At 54.3% G+C, this 19,518-nt stretch overlaps 1 protein-coding gene across 14 annotated transcripts in view; it reads right to left on the bottom strand.

Moving 5' to 3' along the window:
- MYT1L (myelin transcription factor 1 like) overlaps nucleotides 1-19,518 on the bottom strand; it is a 424,454-nt gene that overhangs the window by 155,206 nt on the left and 249,730 nt on the right. For all 14 annotated transcript variants that reach the window (XM_043604655.1, XM_043604656.1, XM_043604642.1 and 11 more), the window contains exon 5: nucleotides 3,207-3,363. The gene's annotated coding sequence lies outside the window, so the exon portion shown is untranslated. The remainder of the gene's footprint in view (nucleotides 1-3,206; nucleotides 3,364-19,518) is intronic.

Genomic DNA, 19,518 nt, shown 5'->3' with positions numbered 1-19,518 from the left:
CCTCCCACCACTGGGGGAGGCGCTACCTCACGCCCTGACTGTTCCGACGCCGGACCCTCCAAGGGGCTGTGGGCTGAGACACCGCTGGCCCGCGTCCCTTGCCGAGTCCCCAGAGCCCTCCGTGCTGCCCTGCTGCCCCCCTCCCTCACGTCTAAGCAGCGATGCCCCCTCTCTTTCCCGGGGCAGAAACGGTCACGACCAGGAGCATAGGAGCCTGCCCGCTGGGCAGCGGGGCATGGCCGTCTCCTCCCTCCAGCACCTTCCGCGTGCAGAGAAGCGCTCTCTCCTCCTAAAGCATCATTGTGAACACACACTGCACTGTCCCCCGGTGTGTGGACTATTGACAACAGCAGACTCCGTGCTACGCGGACTTTTCTGTGAGTTGCTATTTTCACTTACTAGGAGTCACAGCTGCCTCTCCAGGCCAACGCTGTGGACTCGACTCCTTTGAACGGGTGCATAATATTCCTCAGAACGTGTGTCCTGTGGTTTATCCAAGCATCCCTGAAAGCTCCCCCACTAATGGACATTTAGGTTGTTTTACTTCAGTTATTTGTCTCATTCCGCTATAAAAAGAAGTGCAATAAATATCACACACATCTTTGTGCGTATCTCCATAATCTAGTCCTCTAGGGCGATATTTTCGGTACTTCTGTAACACGTACGAAGCTGCGCGCTTTTTGGTGATGTGTGATGGTTCTTCTAAGAGCTTTCCCACAGTGCACCACACAAGTGTCACTTTTCCAGAGGGAAATAGATTCACTCACTAGAGCTCCCACCTTTCTTCCCCTGTCCAGGGGTGAGCGTCCGTGCCTTCTCACGTGCTGGCCTCTTGCATTCTGGCCGCTGAGAAGCCCTTATTCTCACTCTCGGCCTGTTTTTGAAATGTTCACAGCGATTTGCAATAGCTCTTTGTACATTTAAGGCATTAATCCATTTACCCATCTTATCAGTTGGGAGTATGTTCTTGTGGCCTTTTCCCCCTTGGCTGGTGGTGTTTCCCCCAGGATATGTGAAAGGTGTCGGCGACCCAGCCAGGACCTTGGGAAGAGCCGGCTCTCCGGCTCGGCTGCAGTTTCCGAGTGGCTCCCCGCCCTCCTGCCAGTGCCCTGTCTCCCGGGGCCGGGCGTGTGCGGCCTCACGCGGGTCTGCTCCACACCCCCGAGACGTGTCCACGAGCCCACCCAGCCCCTCCTCTAATGAACACCTGCTCCGCTACATGTACCCTCAGGTGGCAAGGTCACGAGAGGACACACCTCTCCTTCTGAAGCTACAAAAACCCACAAATGTGATCCAAGAACAGCTTTTAATAAGTAGTAGATAATGTGCTATATTCATAAGCTCAGCTATGTGCTCTCTGAGACTATGTTCGGTCTGTATTCAGCATTTTCTACCTTCACTTCTCCCAACCCAAATTTTGATAAAATGGCACCAAAAATAAAATTCAAAGATTCAAGGGGCACCTGGCGGGCTCAGTTGGAACAGCATGTGACTCTTGATCTTGGGGTTGTAAGTTCGAGCCCCATGTTGGGTGTAGAGATTATTTACAAGTAAAATCTGTAAAAAAATTTCAAAGATTCAAATATGTTTTGACCCGGAAAAGTACTGATAGAGTTGTCTATTTACTTAAGTATTTCAAATTATCCGACTGATTTTCTAGTTTGGAATTTTTGAATTCACTTTTTCATTTTAAATTAAAGTATCCTCACCACACTCCATATCAGCTTTGGTACACGACACAGTGATTCAACATTTGTATACGTTATGAAAGACTCGCCATGGTCACCATACAATTGTTGTAACACTTTTGACTATATTCCCTTTCCTGTACTTTTTATCCCTGTGAGTTATTTACTTTATAATTGGAACTTTGTACTTTTAAAATCCAGTTAAAAAATGTTTTTCTTGTTTTTTAAGGGGAGAACAAAGTTAAAAGAAAAAACAGAAGAATTAGAAAAGCTTATGTCTACATGTAAAGCATGTTTGTGTTCAGGGGAGAGGAACACCATTCCCAAGAAGACGTTCAGAAATTATGATATTTCAGAGATCAGTAAATGGGAGATATTCATGAGTTTTGGCGAAAAGGGGCTGGGCTTGGAGTCTTAAACGTGAAGTTGAGTTTTTTCTACTTACTGTGTCTTTGCCCCTTGAGCCCCGTACAAATGGTACAGAGAGGACGATGTCCCCGGGCACTTCATGGGGTGGCCAGGCGGGTGTGCAAGCACATAGTAGGTCCAGAGGAAATCCATAAACTGTGTGGCACCCGCTCTGCCCGTGTGGCGGGTGGCACTATCCCCGGGTGTCCCTGCTCTGGTGGCTGTGTGGCTGCTGTCACGGTGCTGCCTGCCCTCACCAGGCTGTCACTGTGGGACACCCGTTTGTGTGTCAGCATTCCTTCTCAAGGGGAGACTCACCGCCCCCCACCTCAAGGGGCTCTCAAAGGGCAGGCAGTGGGGTATGGCACATTGACAGAAGATGACGGGACTATTCAAGTGATGGGAAGGACACCTAAAGAAACAGCACTGAACAGAAAGCAAGAGAGGAGAAAGTTCTAGAAGGGGTGTGGGGGAGGGGAGGAAGGTGCATTCAGTTGTGACCACAGGATTTTGAGGGGGGAATGTTGCGTGCAGTTCATTGGTCCCACCTTGACCCCCACTGGAAAGTGGTCCAGTGTGGGTGGCATTGCCTCGCTGGGGTCCGTCCTGGATTCACCCACTGGATTTTGGCATGTGGGTCTGCCTGGTGCTTAAAACCCCTTCTACCCTGACATTGTTTGGAACAGGTGCTCATGAGATCCAGGTAGGATTTGAGAGAGCGGTTTCAGTGGGAGGGGGGCGGTTTCCATGAACCTCACAGCGGACGGGCAGCGAGGGAGGTCAGGCAGAAGGTCGAGAGACTGCCCCGGAAGGACCAAGATAAGACAAGAGCTTATGGGGGCTGAAGAAAGTGTCTCTCGAAGTCTTTTGAACTCCCAGCATGGAGTGTGTCTGCCCTCGGAGGGGGAGAGGTGGTGGATAGAACGAGAGACGGGGTGGATAGAGAAGGCAGGGACACTCTGATGCAGGAGGAGGGGAGGGCGGGGCGAGGGCCCAGGAGGGGTGAGAGCTGCTCTCACAGAGGGAGGATGTGTTCCTGACACTGGTGGTCTAGGCGACGTCCCCCCAGGGCGGGCCGCACGCACCCTGGGGCGCAGGGGCCCACTGTACCTTGCGGGACGTCTTCTCTCCTAGGAAGGGAGGCAGCGTGGCTCCGTGGGCAGGACGCGGGCCCAGAGTCAGGGTCCCTCTACGTTCTCTTCCTGGTCCTCCCCAGCTTGGGACTGTGGCAAAGTCACTTAATTTCCCTGTGCCTCCATTTCTCCATCTGCAAAATACGAACCACAGTGTGAAGTGCCTCTGATTTCGTTAGCACGTGAGAAGGGTACATACATACATGGAGAACACCCTGTGGCAGCAGCAGACGTGGACCCTGTGTCATCTGTCCTGCCTGTGGACGAGGGTTCCCCTGGGAAGCACTCTCCCGGACCTGGGACTCTGGGAAAGGGTCTCCCCAGACACTTGCAAAGTTGGCTCTGCAGTCTGAGACCTTGTGCTGGACCCGAGAAGGTTCTAGAACTCCCGTCCCTGTGGTCCAGGATCCCTCCAGGCACGCTCGCAGAGATTACAAGATAACACCGACAATTCAGTTAACCAGCTTCACATAGATGCCACATAACCCTTCCAGCAATAAACTATCATATCAAATTGCTTTGTTTGAACAACAGGCAACTAGGTTCTGGGGTTAAATAAAAAACAAAGGTCATTAGGCCATTTTCCTCAGAACTCAGCAATTCCTTTCTGTCGTCTGGGACCCGGCATCCCTGTCTGCTGCTGTTGACCCTTGGGGATGGAGCTGTAAATCCTTTCCAGGAATACTTCTTCTCAAGGAGTGACTTCACCCACACAGGCAGTGAATAAGTGTTTGAGCACGCTGTCTTGCCAAAAACACAAGGATGTAGACCACAGGAGATTTAAATCATAGATTCCCAGAAAGAGAAAGCATTTGTCTTTTTATTTTCAACGTTGCCACTTAAAACAAGAGAACTTCTGCCCACTTCCTCCTGAGGGTTTGATAATCTCCGTGAAACCTTACTATGAGCTCGCCATCTGTCTTGCGTGCCAAGCCCCTGGACGGTGCATCACTCGGGGCAGGGACAATTCTACCTGTTTCTGTATCTTGGCTGCCTACACCCCGTGGTGGGCAGTGTGGGTTTGTTGATCCAAATGACAAGAGGAAAGAAAGAAGGGAGGGAGGGAAAGAAAAGGAGAAAAGAAAAAAGAAAAAGACAGCACTCCCACTGACAGGGGCAGGACGAATTCTAAGCGATTGGATTAGGATATACAAGTAAAATGTGTTATTTTATTTTAATTTTTAATGTTAATTTATTTTTGAGAGAGAGAGAGAGAGAGAGAGAGAGAGAGAGAGGGAGACACAGAATCCAAAGCAGGCTCCAGGCTCACGAGCTGTAGATCATGATCTGAGCCGAAATCAAGAGTCAGACACTCAACCGACTGAGCCCCCCAGGCTCCCCATGAAATGTTCAATGGTTAAAGGGTCTAAAATCAGGCTGACTTGGGTTGCTAAATCATTACCAGTTATCACCTCATGACCTGAGCTTGCTGTTTTATAAGCATTACATTTTCCAGAATTTTTCAGTCTCTAGGGAAGACTGGATACAGAAGGGATCTAGCATACTGTACGTAAAGGCTCAGGATGGCGTGGTATGTTTACATATGACCATCGCTACATTTATCATCACCGGTTTACTTATACACCTGCATAACGTCTCTGAGTTTCAGTGTCTCACGTATGATCATGATATTGTGAACAGCAACAAAGGCAGATGCAAAGAATTCTGGCCAAGAAGGAACGCCTTCAATGAATTCAGCCATATTTACCGAGGGCTCGCTCTTCGGAGCTCTGCTGGACTCTGACTCGTTATAAAGCAAGGTGAATAAGATATTCCTACACACATAGGGGGAGGAGTGAAAGAAACGATACAGGGAAGTTGGGATCGATCTAGTGGGTCTCTTAAACATGTGAAAAAATAATTTGTTTGGGGTATGAAGAAAAATAGAGAACGTGAAGGAACAGAAGGAAAAAAACAAAGAAAAACCAGTCTGTTTGGGTAAAATAGAAACCCCATGGCCATCATTAGATGTACTAAAAGAAGTAGAAAGAGGAACCCCGATAATTCAGAAAAATACAACATCATCTACCGGAGCAAAAGGTGAAACGATACATTGCCAACGTGTTCGGTGCTGATGCTGTGACAGAGGCAGGTGTTTGACTTTTGAAACAGATTCTTTTCTCCATTCATCAGTCGATGGACATGTGGACTGTCTCCACACTGTGGCTGTTGTCAACCGCGCTGCTACAAACGTCGGGTGCCTGTGCCCCTTCGTATCAGCATTTTTGTTTTGCTTGGATAAGTACCTAGCAGTGCAGTTGCTGGGTTGTGGGTGGTTCTATTTTAATGTTTTGAGAGCACTTGTCGGGAGGAGCACCGGGCTTCGGACATAAGAGGCGAATCACTGGGTTCTACTCCTGAAGCCGAGACTCCACACTGTGTTAACTAACTTGATTTTAAATAAGTAAACTAAAAAAATAAATTCTTTTATAAAACCATAGTGGTGAAAGAAGCATTTTGCCAACGGCTAATGTTCAACTGAACGTTGGTAATATTATCAAGAAATACACGTATAAATAGCTCATAATGTTTAAAAATTCAACAGTTAGATTCCATGTTGACGAATGACAGGCAAACGATTAATTATGGTTCCACTCATGTTCTTAGCATAATTCAACTGAATTCGAGATTCCGGTTTCTGCCGGTTGTTACACACACCTGAAGCACCTTCGTCTGTGGGTTTGTGTTTCGTTACCAACAAAGGCACAGAAGACGATGCCCTTTACAAGAACGAATGGACAAGCAGGACCGATGGTGGGTTCATCCCACGCTTCCATCAGAAGGCGGCTCTCGTGCTCAGGAGAGTGTTCGTGGGAGGAAGAGGGACGGGTGGGCCCCACCACCCCAGGGGCCCCTCTTCTGACAACCAGCTCTTTTTTCAAGAATTTTAAATTTTTTACTTAAAAAAAATTTAATGTTTATCTATTTTTGAGAGAGAGAGAGAGAGACAGAACGCAAACAGAGGAGGGGCAGAGAGAGAGGGAGACAGAATCCGAAGCAGGCTCCAGGAGCTGTCAGCCCAGAGCCCGACGTGGGGCTCGAACTCACGAACCACGAGATCATGACCTGAGCCGAAGTCAGACACTTAACTGGCCGAGCCCCCCCAGGTCCCTCTAGGTCTTATTATTATTATTATTATTATTTTTTAACATTTATTTATTTTTGAGACAGAGAGAGAGAGAGCATGAACAGGGGAGGGTCAGAGAGAGGGAGACACAGAATCTGAAACAGGCGCCAGGCTCTGAGCCGTCAGCACAGAGCCTGACGCGGGGCTCGAACCCACAGACCAGGAGATCATGACCCGAGCCGAAGTCGGCCGCTCAACCGACTGAGCCACCCAGGCGCCCCAATATTTTTTTTAACATTCAAAGTCAGTGGCAGAAACCCCTCTGGGAAAATTATTTCAGGAAATCAAGGTCTCAGACCTAACGTATTTCTGTTTATTTGCTTTAGAAAAATGTGCATTCACAGTGTCTGAATGGATAGCCTGACAGGAAAGAGGCAGACTGACTCGGGGGTGCAGCGGTCATGCCTGGGCCCATGGTGGCACCTGCCTGCTGTTCCAGCTTCTTCAGCCCTGTGCCTGACCCCTGAGGGCAGGGCACAGTCCCGGCCCGGATTGCGCCCCTGGTGTATTGACCTTCCTCCCAGGACGAGTTCCTGCTGAGGCTCCCCTGGGGAACGTCCCTCGCTGTTGGGCATGTGGCCGCGGGGTACAACATGTCCTGAGACCACGGAGTCACGGCTACCGACACAGCGCCCACCACTGAGCCTGGTCCTGTCACAGGCGCTCACGGTCCCCACCTCGGTGGGTCGTGGGGCCTTCTTCACACAGGCTGACCCAGCCAGAACTTCCTTCTCTCTTTGATGATTTCTCCCCCTTTATGTTTTTTCCCTTTTTACTGTTTTGGGGGTGGGGAGGGGAGGATTCCCCCTAAACGGATTTGCATTGTCCACATTTACCCTCCAGAGATCTTTGTTTTTGTATTTTTTAAATCTCTTTTTCTGTTTCCTCTACCTTCTGGGAGATTTCTTCAAATTTATCTTTTAGTTCTTCAGCTGCATTTTAAAATTTCAAGAATATTATTTTATTTGCCACAGTTGTACATTTGCATTTACTTTGGTGATTATTCATCTTTTCGAGAAGTTGGGGGCTATGTGTCACTAATATCTCATACACCATGGCATATAAGGAGCATTGGGTTAATATTTGATGGTGAACTGGAAATAGGAAGGAGGGGGGAGGAAGGGAGGAGGTGGGAAGAGGAGAGGGGGGAGGAGGGAGGAGGGGGAGGAGGGAGGAGGCAGGAGGAGGTGGGAAGAGGAGAGAGGAAGGGGGGAGGGAGGGAGGAAGGGTGGAGAGAGGAGGTGGGAAGAGGATAGGGGGGAGGAGGAGGGGGAGGAGGGAGGAAGGGTGGAGGGAGGAGGTGGGAAGAGGAGGGAGGGGGGAGGAGGAGGGGGAGGGAGGAGTTGGGAGGAGGGAGGAGGTGGGAAGAGGAGGGAGGGGGGAGGAGGAGGGGGAGGAGGGAGGAAGGGTGGAGGGAGGAGGTGGGAAGAGGAGGGAGGGGGGAGGAGGAGGGGAGGGAGGAGTTGGGAGGAGGGAGGAGGTGGGAAGAGGGAGGAGGAGGGGAGGAGGTGGGAGGTGGGAGGGAGGAAGGGAGGAGGGAGGAGGTGGGAAGAGGAGAGAGGGGGGAGGAGGGAGGAGGCGGGAGGAGGGAGGGAGGGAGGAAGGGAGGAGGGAAAGGGTGGAGGAGGTGGGAGGAGAGGGGAGGAGGGAGGAAGGGAGGAGGTGGGAAAGGAGAGAGGGGGAGGATGAGGGGGAGGAGGCAGAGGAAGGATGAGGAGGGAGGGAGGAAGGGAGGAGGGAGGAGGTGGGAAGAGGAGAGGGGGGAGGAGGAGGGGGAGGAGGCAGAGGAGGGATGAGGAGGGAGGGAGGAAGGGAGGAGGGAGGAGGTGGGAAGAGGGGAAGGGGGAGGAGGAGGGGGAGGAGGGAGGAGTTGGGAGGAGGGAGGAGGAGGGGAGGAGGTGGGAGGTGGGAGGGAGGAAGGGAGGAGGGAAAGGGTGGAGGAGGTGGGAGGAGAGGGGAGGAGGGAGGAAGGGAGGAGGTGGGAAGAGGAGAGGGGGGAGGAGGGAGGAGGGAGGAGGGGGAGGAGGGAGGGAGGAAGGGAGGAGGGAGGAGGTGGGAAGAGGAGAGAGGGGAGGAAAGAGGAAAGAGGGAGAGGGGGGAGGAGGAGGGGGAGGAGGGATGAGGAGGGAGGAAGGGAGGAGGGAGGAGGTGGGAGGAGGTCTCTTCGGGAGAGGAGCCGCCCCCCCCCCTCCCCCCCCAGTCACGGGCAGCAGCGGGGCAGGGACTCCCACGCCCAGCTGCCCAGGAAGGCATCTCTGGTGTCCCTGCTCGTAGCTTGGGTGCTGACACAGCCTGGATCCCAGGGGAGTTCAGGACCTTACTGGGTAGGACACACAGGGTGTACTGGGGCCACGGGGCACCCGCAGGGCAGGGTGCGTGGCAGGGAAGCTGCCTGGACGCCGGTGGGGGAAGTGACTGTCCTGCCCCTGCCAGCCCCACGCAGGCCCGCGGGGGATGTGGGGCGAGGCGCACTCAGATTCTGAGTCTGGAGTTCTCACAGGTGCCAGCACAGTGCTCGCTCCCCTAGGTGTCCGGGGGGGCAATTCCTCGGCCACACAGCACCGTCTGGAAGGAAACGGGAAGCAGCACCCGCAGTACCGCTCCCTGCAGCCGCCGGTGGGCGAGGTCGCTCCCAGGGAGACACAGGCGCAGGCAGAATTTAAGACGATCAAAGGGGAAGTAATGTTTATGAGGCAGGAAAGAAGCTGGCCTGCGGGATAAGAAAGGCTAACGGTACGTAGAACACACACACGTGTGTGCACCTGTCTCCATCTATACACACACACCCATACGTATGCACGTGCGCGTGTACTCGTCCGCAACATGGAGACACGAAACCCCACAGGACCGACGGCCACGTGTGTCCCTGTGACTCCTGTCCTGCCCATCACAGCCATAGTTTGGGCGCATATCCGCCAGGTTACATCTAATTAAAGCAGACCTAATCTCCAGGGATGGAGTTGGCGACACAGATAGCAATTAAAAAGCATCTCTCTGCTTAAATTACAATTTAAAGGAGGTGATACTAAATCCCTGCTAATAATCGAGTCCAAAGGCCCAGCGACAGCTGTGCCTCCTTCACTTCAAGCAGCAGGGAGCAGAGGCTGGGTCACCTGGGGCTTGGAGGCAGCCAGCATCACAGGGGCCGGAAGGCAGAGGGTCGGGTCCTGGGCTCCCACGACCCCAGGGCGCCTGAGCGTCTTTACAGGGCCTCGCTCCAACCTGCCCCTGCGCAGGGAGGGTCGGCTGCCTCCGGGGCTCCTGGCTGTCTCTCCTCCCCTCACCCGTCACCTCCTGAGCCTGGCACAAGTTACTTGGGAGAGTGGAAACCGGAAAACCGTGTAAATAGCCCATGCCACGGGGAGGCTGGGGGATGTACCAAATGTCCAGTTCCTGGTGTGAAAGCAAAGACCACTGATCTCTGGTGAGCAGAGCCGAGTTCTGGCCTGACCAGCTGCCAGCCAGTCCTGGGTCCGATGACCCTGCAGCTCGGAGTCCCGGGCTCTACGCAGCAGGGGAGTCCGAACTCCTGCCTGATGGGCCGCTGGGCAGACCAGAGGGGAGAGAACGGAACTAACCCAGCACACGACCAGGGCCCGGCCATCGGGAGCCCTTCTTCCCCAGGTAACACGAGTGGTTATGAACACCTGGAGGCAGTGTCTTAAGTGCTAATGATGTACTTTTGAAATGAATACTGGTTGCACAGTTAAAAGCATAATATGCCAACAACCACAAACACCCCACAGTGAACACGAACAAATATAGGTAAGAAATAAATCCAAGTGTGGATAAGGCCTGTGATGGTGGGGGTGGGATTTTGGAATACGTGCTCTTTAGCCCACACTTTCTCCACCATTGTGCTCTGAGCTGCTATTTGTGAGGACAATGCTCGTACCCTTGACGCGGCCCCGAGACGTTAAGTACATATCCCAGCCGCTACTAAATTCTTAGGACAAAAGGACACTTGTCATTGGCCAGGCTGACGGTCTTTAAAAATATTCATTTAATGGTGATTTTGGCGATCTTTGTTTTGTTCTAGTTACTTCCCCACCGAAGAGGAATGAATCGTGGCAGGAGACGGGAGTTAGACCCAACCGAGTCCCCAGTCAGGTAGCCAGGGCGGGGCCGGGACAGGGGAAAGTCACACTGTAAGGGGGGGGAGGGCTCCGCGGCAGAAAGAGTCGGGCTGCGTTGTGGACTCTGTGTTAGTGTTGAGAACAAGAAGGGCCCAAGCACAGTGGTCACAGGAGGTCCCCCGAGCAGCTCATCTGACCCACACTCTTCTGCCTTTTATTGTAATGTGCATGCTGTAAAACAACGCAAAGTCAATGAGCAATTATTTGCCCTTCAAACCCTGGATTAGTGGGAGTGAGGCCAGAGCAGGGAATGTTCCAGAGTCAGGATGGCCTCTCCTGCTCACGTGCCATTTGGCTCGGAGACTACGCACCGTCCCCGACGCGAGCCTGAGGTTTGTACACAGGCTGGAGGAAGGCGCGGTTTCTACACTGGTTTGCGGTCTACACTGGCTGGGGGGTGGTGGCAAGCACTGGGCCGGGCAGCTGATTTGCGGCTTAGGCAGGTGCAGAGCCTGGGTTTTGACCTAGGTCAGAAACAGCAGCTGGCTTCAATTCCATATTTGGTGCTGACTTCACAATCTCCACTTCTTACACAAAGGAATTAATTTTGGGAACTTAGACGAGGTCAAGGAGCATGCCCCAGGTCACTCAGACAACAGAACCGGTTTGCTCTCCAAGCCCAGGGGTCCTGGCCCCCTAGCCACTGCTGCGAAGTGGGACACAGATACATTCCCCGTGTAAAGAATTCGGAAGTCACAGGTCACACCCAAGCACCTTGGACTGGAGCTCCCGCCTCGTTCCCTTCTCCGGAGCCAAGTGCGTTTAGCAGCTCGGTTTGTCTGTGCCGTTGCCGTGACGCTCATCGGGGCACGCGCACACGCCAGCTCACACGCCATCCGCCTGGGCGTCACCAGCTGCGCCACATGGAACAGGGCAGAAGGACCCCGTTTCTAAGCATAAATGCTGTTATATTTTACACACCCTTCTCCAACTTCTTTTTTCAGTTGAGGCTGGAAGCATTTCTACGTGAACGTGATAAGCTATACTGCAGACTTCGTAACTGGTGGTTATGGCGTCGTCGCCGGGCGGCACGGACCTTCCGAAACTCTCCAATACCTCGACACAGCTTCAGATTGTTTCCCGTTTTCACTGAGCCAACGTGCTCTGATAAACGTCCTTCTGTGTCTCTCCTCCTCACACACGTGCTTAGATTTTTCAACATTTACAACGTTAGCACACAGCAGCAAGCCGCCCTTCGAGGGGCCGAGTCCATTCACAATCAGCAAGCGTGTGGACGTGCGTGTCCCCCAACACTTGTGCCAGGACTTGGTTGCAACAAACTTCCTCTGACAGGACGTTTGTTTTATAGACTCTCATGTCTGAACTTCCTGCTTCCTGTAGCCTCTTCTGTCTCCTCCTCTATGATTTGCTGATTGCATCATTTACCTTTTTTTTTAATGTTTATTTATTTACTTAGAGACAGAGAGTAAGGAGGAGGTGCAGAGGGAGAGAGAGAATCCCAAGGAGGCTACGCACCTTCAGCGCAGAGCCCGACATGGGGCTCGAACCCACGAACCGTGAGATCATGACCTGAGCCCAAATCAAGAGTCTGACACTTAACCGACGGAGCCACCCCGGCGCCCCTGTTTCCTTCCCCTTCTTGATTGCGTGGTCTGCATACACGTGGGCTATTTGTTGTTTCCTGCTGTTCAGGCGGCAAGCCCCCCGCCCCGGTTTGTCACGGGATCTCTCAGCTTCCTGTACAGTGTGGAATGGGAGGCGGCCATCCTCCTCAGTCTTGGCCTGCAAAACCTCTGCTTTCTACGCCGCATCTAGGAGGGACTTCCTCCAGGATTTGCTCCCACATCCCCCTAAATCACAGTTGCTCAGTCCGTCTGCAGGTGTGCAGCGGGAGCCTGGCCCGGGGTTGTGATTCCCGGGACCACAGCTGCCCAGAGCAGCAGCCCTTCCTCAGCGGGGTCCTCCCCCAGACAGCCCTGCATGCAGCCCTGCCTCCGATGGACGCAGGCCCAGGACAGACAGAGGTCCGGGACAGAGGGATGGACCAGAGCAAAAGGTGAGCAGCCTCTGAGAAAGGAAGGGGCCGGCGGGACCTGGGCGGTGCGGGGGGCTTCTGGAGGCCACCGGTACTCTGGCTCTTCCAACATGGGGTGTCGGGTTTGATGGGAAGGAGGAGACGGGTGGCCGAGTGAGAGGCAGTGAGGATGTTTCCAGACCAAGGACAGGCCCAGGGGGAGACCCAGGTGTCGGCAAAGGGGCCACAGGCAGGCAGGCAGGCAGGCAGGCAGGCAGGAAGTGCCTCAGGGGATCCTGCTGCCACAGACGGGCTCTCGGTTTTATTCTGACTGCAGCAGGGACTTTTCAATGGGCTTGAAGTGCTGGGGGCAAGTCGTCCAGAAAAGTTTTCATTGGGCCGGCCCCTGAGCCTGGCCTTCTGTGTTCTCTGGAAACCAGAGAGTGGGGAGCGAGGGCACACATGCGCTGTCTTGGGAAACGGGCCCCGTCCCTGCCTGAGACCCGCAGAGATGGCGCCACTTGGAAGGGACACGGGACATGTGCCGAAGCGTAGGTATGTGGAGCCCCCACCAGGACCAGGACTCCATGTCGGTGCAGAGCGGGGACCGCGACAGTGAGTCCCAGCTCCAGACACGCTCCAGGTCTGTTCGGCACAGACCAGGCCTCCCTCGGGGCTGAGCGTGTGCACCCCAGACCTCCCGCAGACGCCTCTGGCCCAGGGTACTGCGCGGACGGGGAACACAGCCTCACGATACTGGTGACCGAGGGTCTCGCTTTGCCGTGGCCCCCAGCACACGTCTGCTGACGACGTGTCGGGTTCCTTCCAAGTCCCCGGAGGCGTTTCGCGGGGACAGGCTGGGGTCCTTCACGAAAGTGCACCTGTCCCGCCCCGCGAGCACACCTACCTCCAGGTGCTCTGACAAACTAGTTTAAGCTCTCAGTTGCTTAACAGCTTCTCATATAAATTTAAGTGCCCTTTATCTTATAGGGTGGTAGCTTTTCTTCATCAGATGCAGAGTTCCGTAGCAGTAATTTGGAATGGTTTTTAAATAAAAAGAATCACAGGTTCGGCCAGGTACAAGATGAGGGAACGCGAGAGATATTTCAATTTTTCTTTTCCTCTTGTGAATGTGTTGGAACGTCTCTGGGGTCAAGATTATGTACAAGATGTTGATGTATAAGGTTAACCTTCATCCTGATTTATCCATCCAAAAATATCATTTTTCAGCTGCAGGCTCGACATGGCCAAATTGGTTAAATGTGATAGGAGATGATCATCCACCCACGTGTGACCAAAATGACAGGGACATTTCATCTTAAAGGATTGCTCCTGCTGAGAATTGATTCAAGTACTCGGGGGTTACTGCCTCCAAAGTCAGTCGCATCCGGGGTTCACTGATGTGGCTCAGGACTGGGTAATTTTCTCCACCGTTTAGAAAAGAGACAGCGTCCACGGTCATTGTTGGAATAGCCTCCTGTACGACCAAAGGAGCATTATCAACATTCCTGCGAATGTTGTGTTTCACTAGCCTAATTGTTAAGGGCTGAATTGCGTCTCTCAAAAATTCACATGTGGAGGTGCTAACCCAGGACTTCAGAATGTGACCTTATCCGGAAATAGAGTCATTGCACACAAAATAAGTGAAGATGGGGTCGTACATAACAGGGTGGGCCTCGACCCACCGTCACTGGTGTTCTTACAGAAGGGGGACACTTGGACACGTGCACAGGCGGGGGGATGCTTTGTGGCCCTTGGGTGGAGATCAGTGACGCCTCCACAGGCCGGCAGACCCCAGAAGCTGGGGACGGGCTGGAGCAGGGCATCCCTCATGGCCTCTGGACCTGCCCCACCGGCGGCTTGCCCTGGGACGTGGGCTTTCACCCACAGACTGTGGGACTGTGAGCCCCTGTCCCCTCTCAGGGACACCCCAGCCCGTGGGGTGAACACCACCTACTGGGCCAAGGCCTGGCGTCCTCCTCACTGCACCGCTGGATCTCATCTCACAGCCCCCAACGGCCTCTTTTGGGCAATTCACTTGGATGGCATTGAAGGCCAAAGGTCATGGCCACACGTGCAAGGTGAGGCCAGTCACTCTGGTTCAGCCTTCCAGGCCGAGGGACCTTTTAGGCAAATGTCAACCTGCCCTATTCTCTTCACACGGGGAGAGAAACTAACTGTCCAGTTGTCTGTGGGAAATGGGATGTGATGCATGAATGGAGACTGGTTGGGGTATCACTGCTCAGGCTTCCTTGTCACCAGCCCCTCGTGACCCGAACGGGAACTGACGTGGCTGCGGTTCGAACCCAGAATTAACATAAATGAGGCGATTTAGGGTTCTGGCCTCCGTAATGAGTCCGGAGTATCTGAAGGAGGGCACGGGATTCCAGTCATGGTCAAGGGCTAGAAGGAGACTAGAACGCGAGCCGGCCTCTCACACCTCGCCCGAGGTGGGGGGATGGGGTGCTTGCCCCCAGCTGGGAGAGGAAAGAGGGGGAGAAGGGAGGAGGCAGCAGGGCCAAGGTGGCCCGGGCTTGTGCTCTGGGGGCTCCAGGCTGCCGGACGTCAGCGGCCTCATCCCAACACGGGCGGCCGACTTCACCATGGTTGTGCACACGACTGCCATTAAGACGCGGGGAGCCTCGCCAAGGGCCGCCTGCATATTGCCTGTGGGTGGGTTGTCCAAGGTGCGGCTGGACTCCATGCCAGACCTGCGTGGGCGATCCGTGCCCAGCTTCCCCGATTCCGGCCCTGGTGCGAACCCCTCCCCAGCAAGGGTGTGGAAGGGAGGGTCCCAGCAGAGGAGACACCCGCCCTTGCCGCCTTCACGATCTGCAGACCCGGTGCGCCGTCTCCTGTGCTGACTACGCGGGGGTCTGTTCCACGTGTCAAGCCGCGGAGAGGACCAGGGAGTTGGAGGGGAAGGAACATACACGGGCCACCCGAGCGGGGCGGGGCCCCTTCAGGCGTTCCCGTCTTGGACGATCTCATCTGGGATCTAGAGAAGCATCCAGACTCTCGGTAGCACACTCCTTTGGCACAGGGGTTAAAATCAACATGGGATGCGTTTCCTGGGGTGAGATTTTCCTTTGAAGAAAAATATAAACCTGTGATGAGATCGGATATGATTCACGGCGTTAGGCACTTTTGGAATCGCCTGATTTTATTTTATTATTTTAATGTTTATTTATTTTTGACGGCGGTGGGGGAGGCAGAGAGAGAGGGAGACACAGAATCCGAAGCAGCCTCCAGGCTCTGAGCCGTCAGCACAGAGCCCGACGTGGGGCTCGAACTCACGGACTGTGAGATCGTGACCTGAGCCGAAGCCGGACGATTAACCGACTGAGCCACCCGGGCAGCCCTGGAATTGCCTGATTTTAAAGTTCCTCAATGAAAAAAAAAGATTCAGGGTAAAAATGATCTTGCCAGCCTGCTTTCTTTATATCCGGAAAACTTGGACTCTCTTCTGAGAAGATATTTTACATTGATTTTGAAATACTTCCCTCAAAGCAAATGCCAATTTCAAGTAATTCTGAAGGTTTTTGTCCTGACTACAGTCTTCTTCTGTCTTCTTTCTCCCTTCCGCCTCTGCTCCAACGACAACATCTTCCGAATCCAGGAGGGCTTCCCGGTGCAGCGTCTGACGTGCCTGGGCCTTTCATCGCTCTGGAAGCCTCTTCCCGATTTTCACGCGGTCCTGTCCCCCAAACCAGGGTGCACCCAGGGTTCCAAGTGGGCCGTGGTGGTCTTCGAGCCCCGACACGCTTCGCTTTTATCTGTAGTTCAACCAGTCGTGGAGCGTTACTGCCAAGACCGTTGCTTCCTCACACCTCCTGAACATCAGGCGTCGTTTCTCCAGCCAGACGCCAGTGGTGCCCCGGCCCGTGCTCCTGCCGCCAGCCGCCCGCCGGGGACCCTGCCTCGGACCCGTGACGCCCGCCCGGCCACGCTGTCAGCACCGCGCCCTCCTCGTCCGCCCTCTCCCCGCTCTTTCCGGCAGGTTCTCAGTCGGTACAAGGCTCAGAAGGCCTTCCACGGCGGCTCTGACACGACCCGCACCTTCCTGTCCCCACCGCCTCTGCCTGCGTCAGGGCCGCGTGTCAGAGCCTCTGGGGCCTCCCTACTGGCTGAGCTGTCCTGAGCTGTCCTGAGCACGCGCGGTTTTTCCGCCTGGAAATCTTTCATTTTTAGAGTTTTATCTGGAAACTGAACACGTAAGATGGATGGGAACTGGGACACCCGGGGTGACGTGGGGGGACGGGCTCCCGACTCGGCCGCTGTGGCCCTGGAAGCCCTGGGCTCAGCAGAGTGCAGCTGGGCACAGGTCACAAACGCTCCAGATCCTGGGTGGTCCCCCAGGCTGACACATAGCGCTCCCCACCCGATGTCCACCCGCACGCGGCCAGCTTCCCCGGCTGCAGGGTCCCCCCGCACCAGCGGCTGCCTTGTGTTCACCCGGCGCAGTGTTTCACAGAAACGTGCAGAATGGTGGTTACCGAACTGAAGTCGCTTAAAACCCAGCACACGTAAGAAACATCTAGGCTGGTTCTTGTGTAAAAAAGACACAGATAACTTGAAAGATCACCAGTGTGATTTTCCTCATCAACTCGAAAAGTCTGGGGGAGTTTTGGGCTCTTCTGAGAAAAGCTGCCAGGTTGTTTGCGACAGAGCAATAAATATGCTCCGGCCGTCCTGAGCGCGTGGGGAGCGCGGGCTCCCCTGTGCACGAACCCTCACCTGGGGGCTGCAGTGGGACATTAGCATACATTTACATACATTTACATGTAACATTCCTGGCACCCTCAGCTCCCAAACCTGCACTCTGGATAAATTTTTTAAAAAAGGCAGTGTGACCTATGGCAATTATATTCCAGCCCGACATTCAGAACAAGATGCACGAAGCGAAACAAAGGCCTAAGACAACCAGTTACGTGCCTGATTAGGATAAAGACGGGCGGAGCCTCAGCGAGAAACGGAAAACCAGACAGAGAGCCGAAGTCTGAACGGGCTTTCCAGAAGCAGCCGGCACACGCCTGCGCCTTCACCGTCCTCGCTGGTTTCAGAGACGCTTCTGGCCCCGCGCTGAGCAGGGCTCCGTGTTACGAGTTCCCTGTTTGGTCTCCAGCTTCATCATTGCACCGAAACCGTGGGCTGGGTCCCACTGCCCCACTGGACCTGTACCCTGCCTGTTTGAATAAACATCTGTTGAGGCTCCTCTGGGTGTGACGTGACATTATGTCTGTTTCTACCGTTGTCCCCACGAGGGTCTGGAGACGGTCTGCTGGTCTTGGGTCCACGCCTGCCTGCACCAGAGGGGTGTGGAGAGGCTCGGAGAGCACGGCACGAGGCCGCCGACCAGGCAGCAGACGGAGGGCATGGGCTGCAAGGCCCTTAGGTAGGCTGAGGGGTCCTGACCGGGACCCCCCCGCAGCCACTGGAAGCCCAGTGCACATGGCCTCCCAGGGCTGGTTCTGGAGACCAGTTTTTCTCCCTGAGCCAGGGCTGCGGGGGGGGGGGGGGGCCCTCTGCCGACTACCGACGCTCACCGCCACCTGGCTCCTGAGGCCGGGACGTGCAGAGGACCCCTGTGTCCTTGCTGGTGGCACTCAGCTAGAATGTTCTTGAGTGCCGCCCTAGCCCTGCTGCTGGCCGGCCCCTCAAGGCCAGCAGTGGTGGGTTTTTGGGAACCAGCTCCGCTGACACCTTGAGGGAGACAGAGTCAGCCTGTCCATGTAGCGGTTTTCACTGAGGGCGAGTGGTCAAGTCGTGGCCGGCACGGCAGAGAGAACAATGAGCCGGAGGCAGACAGAGAACAGGGCACATCCGTGTCGTCACGTGCCCGACGACGCTCGCCATCTCCAGGGAAGGGGCTGAAGCTGCAGGGGCGGGGGGCGGCAGAAGGGAGATTACATGGGGGTTGAATCTCCAGACCTGTCTGAGACCTCTCAGGGGTGTGCACCCCAGCACTGCGCAAGGCGCCTCCGTGGGGCAGGCGGGCGTCTACCCGATTCAGGGGACTCGGCAGCTGGACAGGCAGAGCGGGGCCGCGCGGGGCCAGCCCCCAGCTGGGGTCAACGGGTGCAGCGTCACTCAGTTCAGCTTAGCAGCACCGGACAGACACAACACAGTGTCCCCGGTATAGCCTAGAAGAGGTCTACGCTTGCCCTGGACTCCAGCATCTGTTGGGGTGCTTCTGTATCGTTGGGAGTAAATTACCAAAAGGGTGATTAAATAATGGGAAGTTTGGCCGGTGAAAAGTTAGGAGAGCGCATGACAAGTAACAAAACGTCTCCAAGAGCAGGGGGCAGCCCGGAGAGGGCAGATTTCGTGTCCGCTCTACACGTGAGAGGATTGTTTAATTGAAGAGATACCTGGTTATAGCGAGAAAACCATGGCTCCAAATATTGCTCTTGGAACATCAAGATTAGACTTTGTAGGGGCGCCTGGGGGGCTCAGTCGGTTGAATGCCCGACTTCGGCTCAGGTCATGATCTCACGGTCCGTGGGTTTGCGTCCCGCGTCGGGCTCTGTGCTGACGGCTCAGAGCCCGGAGCCCGCTTCCGATTCTGTCTGCCTCTCTCAATCTGCCCCTACTGGCTTGTACTCTGTCTCTGTCTCTCTCTCAACAATAAATACACATAAAAAAAAATGATCAGACTTTGTTGGGAGACACGGTTACTAACCTTGACTTTGTTAAGGGAAACTTCCTTCTTTGGCTCCCCACCTTTCACCGGGAAGCGTCTGGGAGTGGTGGGCCAAGGCCGGCTACGAGGACACAGGATGGAGCCCTCAAACCTTCAAGGATCCTGCAGTCTAATGGAATAGACCCAAACCAAACTGCCAGCCAACCGTGTTTAAGGGGCAGAGAAGAGGCCCTTTTCTGGCACTCGAGCCAGAAAAAATGGGGCTTACATGTCAGGGAAGCACTTGAGAAGGAGGGTGATTAATTTTTTTTTTTAATGAGACTCTTGGAGCTGCAGTTTTCTTATCTATAAAATGAAATACCAGAATAGACGCTCCTCAAAATTCTTTCCAACTAATGTTCTAGAGTT

This window comes from Prionailurus bengalensis, chromosome A3, assembly GCF_016509475.1.
Source record: "Prionailurus bengalensis isolate Pbe53 chromosome A3, Fcat_Pben_1.1_paternal_pri, whole genome shotgun sequence".
Classification (NCBI taxonomy): domain Eukaryota; kingdom Metazoa; phylum Chordata; class Mammalia; order Carnivora; family Felidae; genus Prionailurus; species Prionailurus bengalensis.
This window is presented reverse-complemented; position numbering and strand designations above follow the sequence as displayed.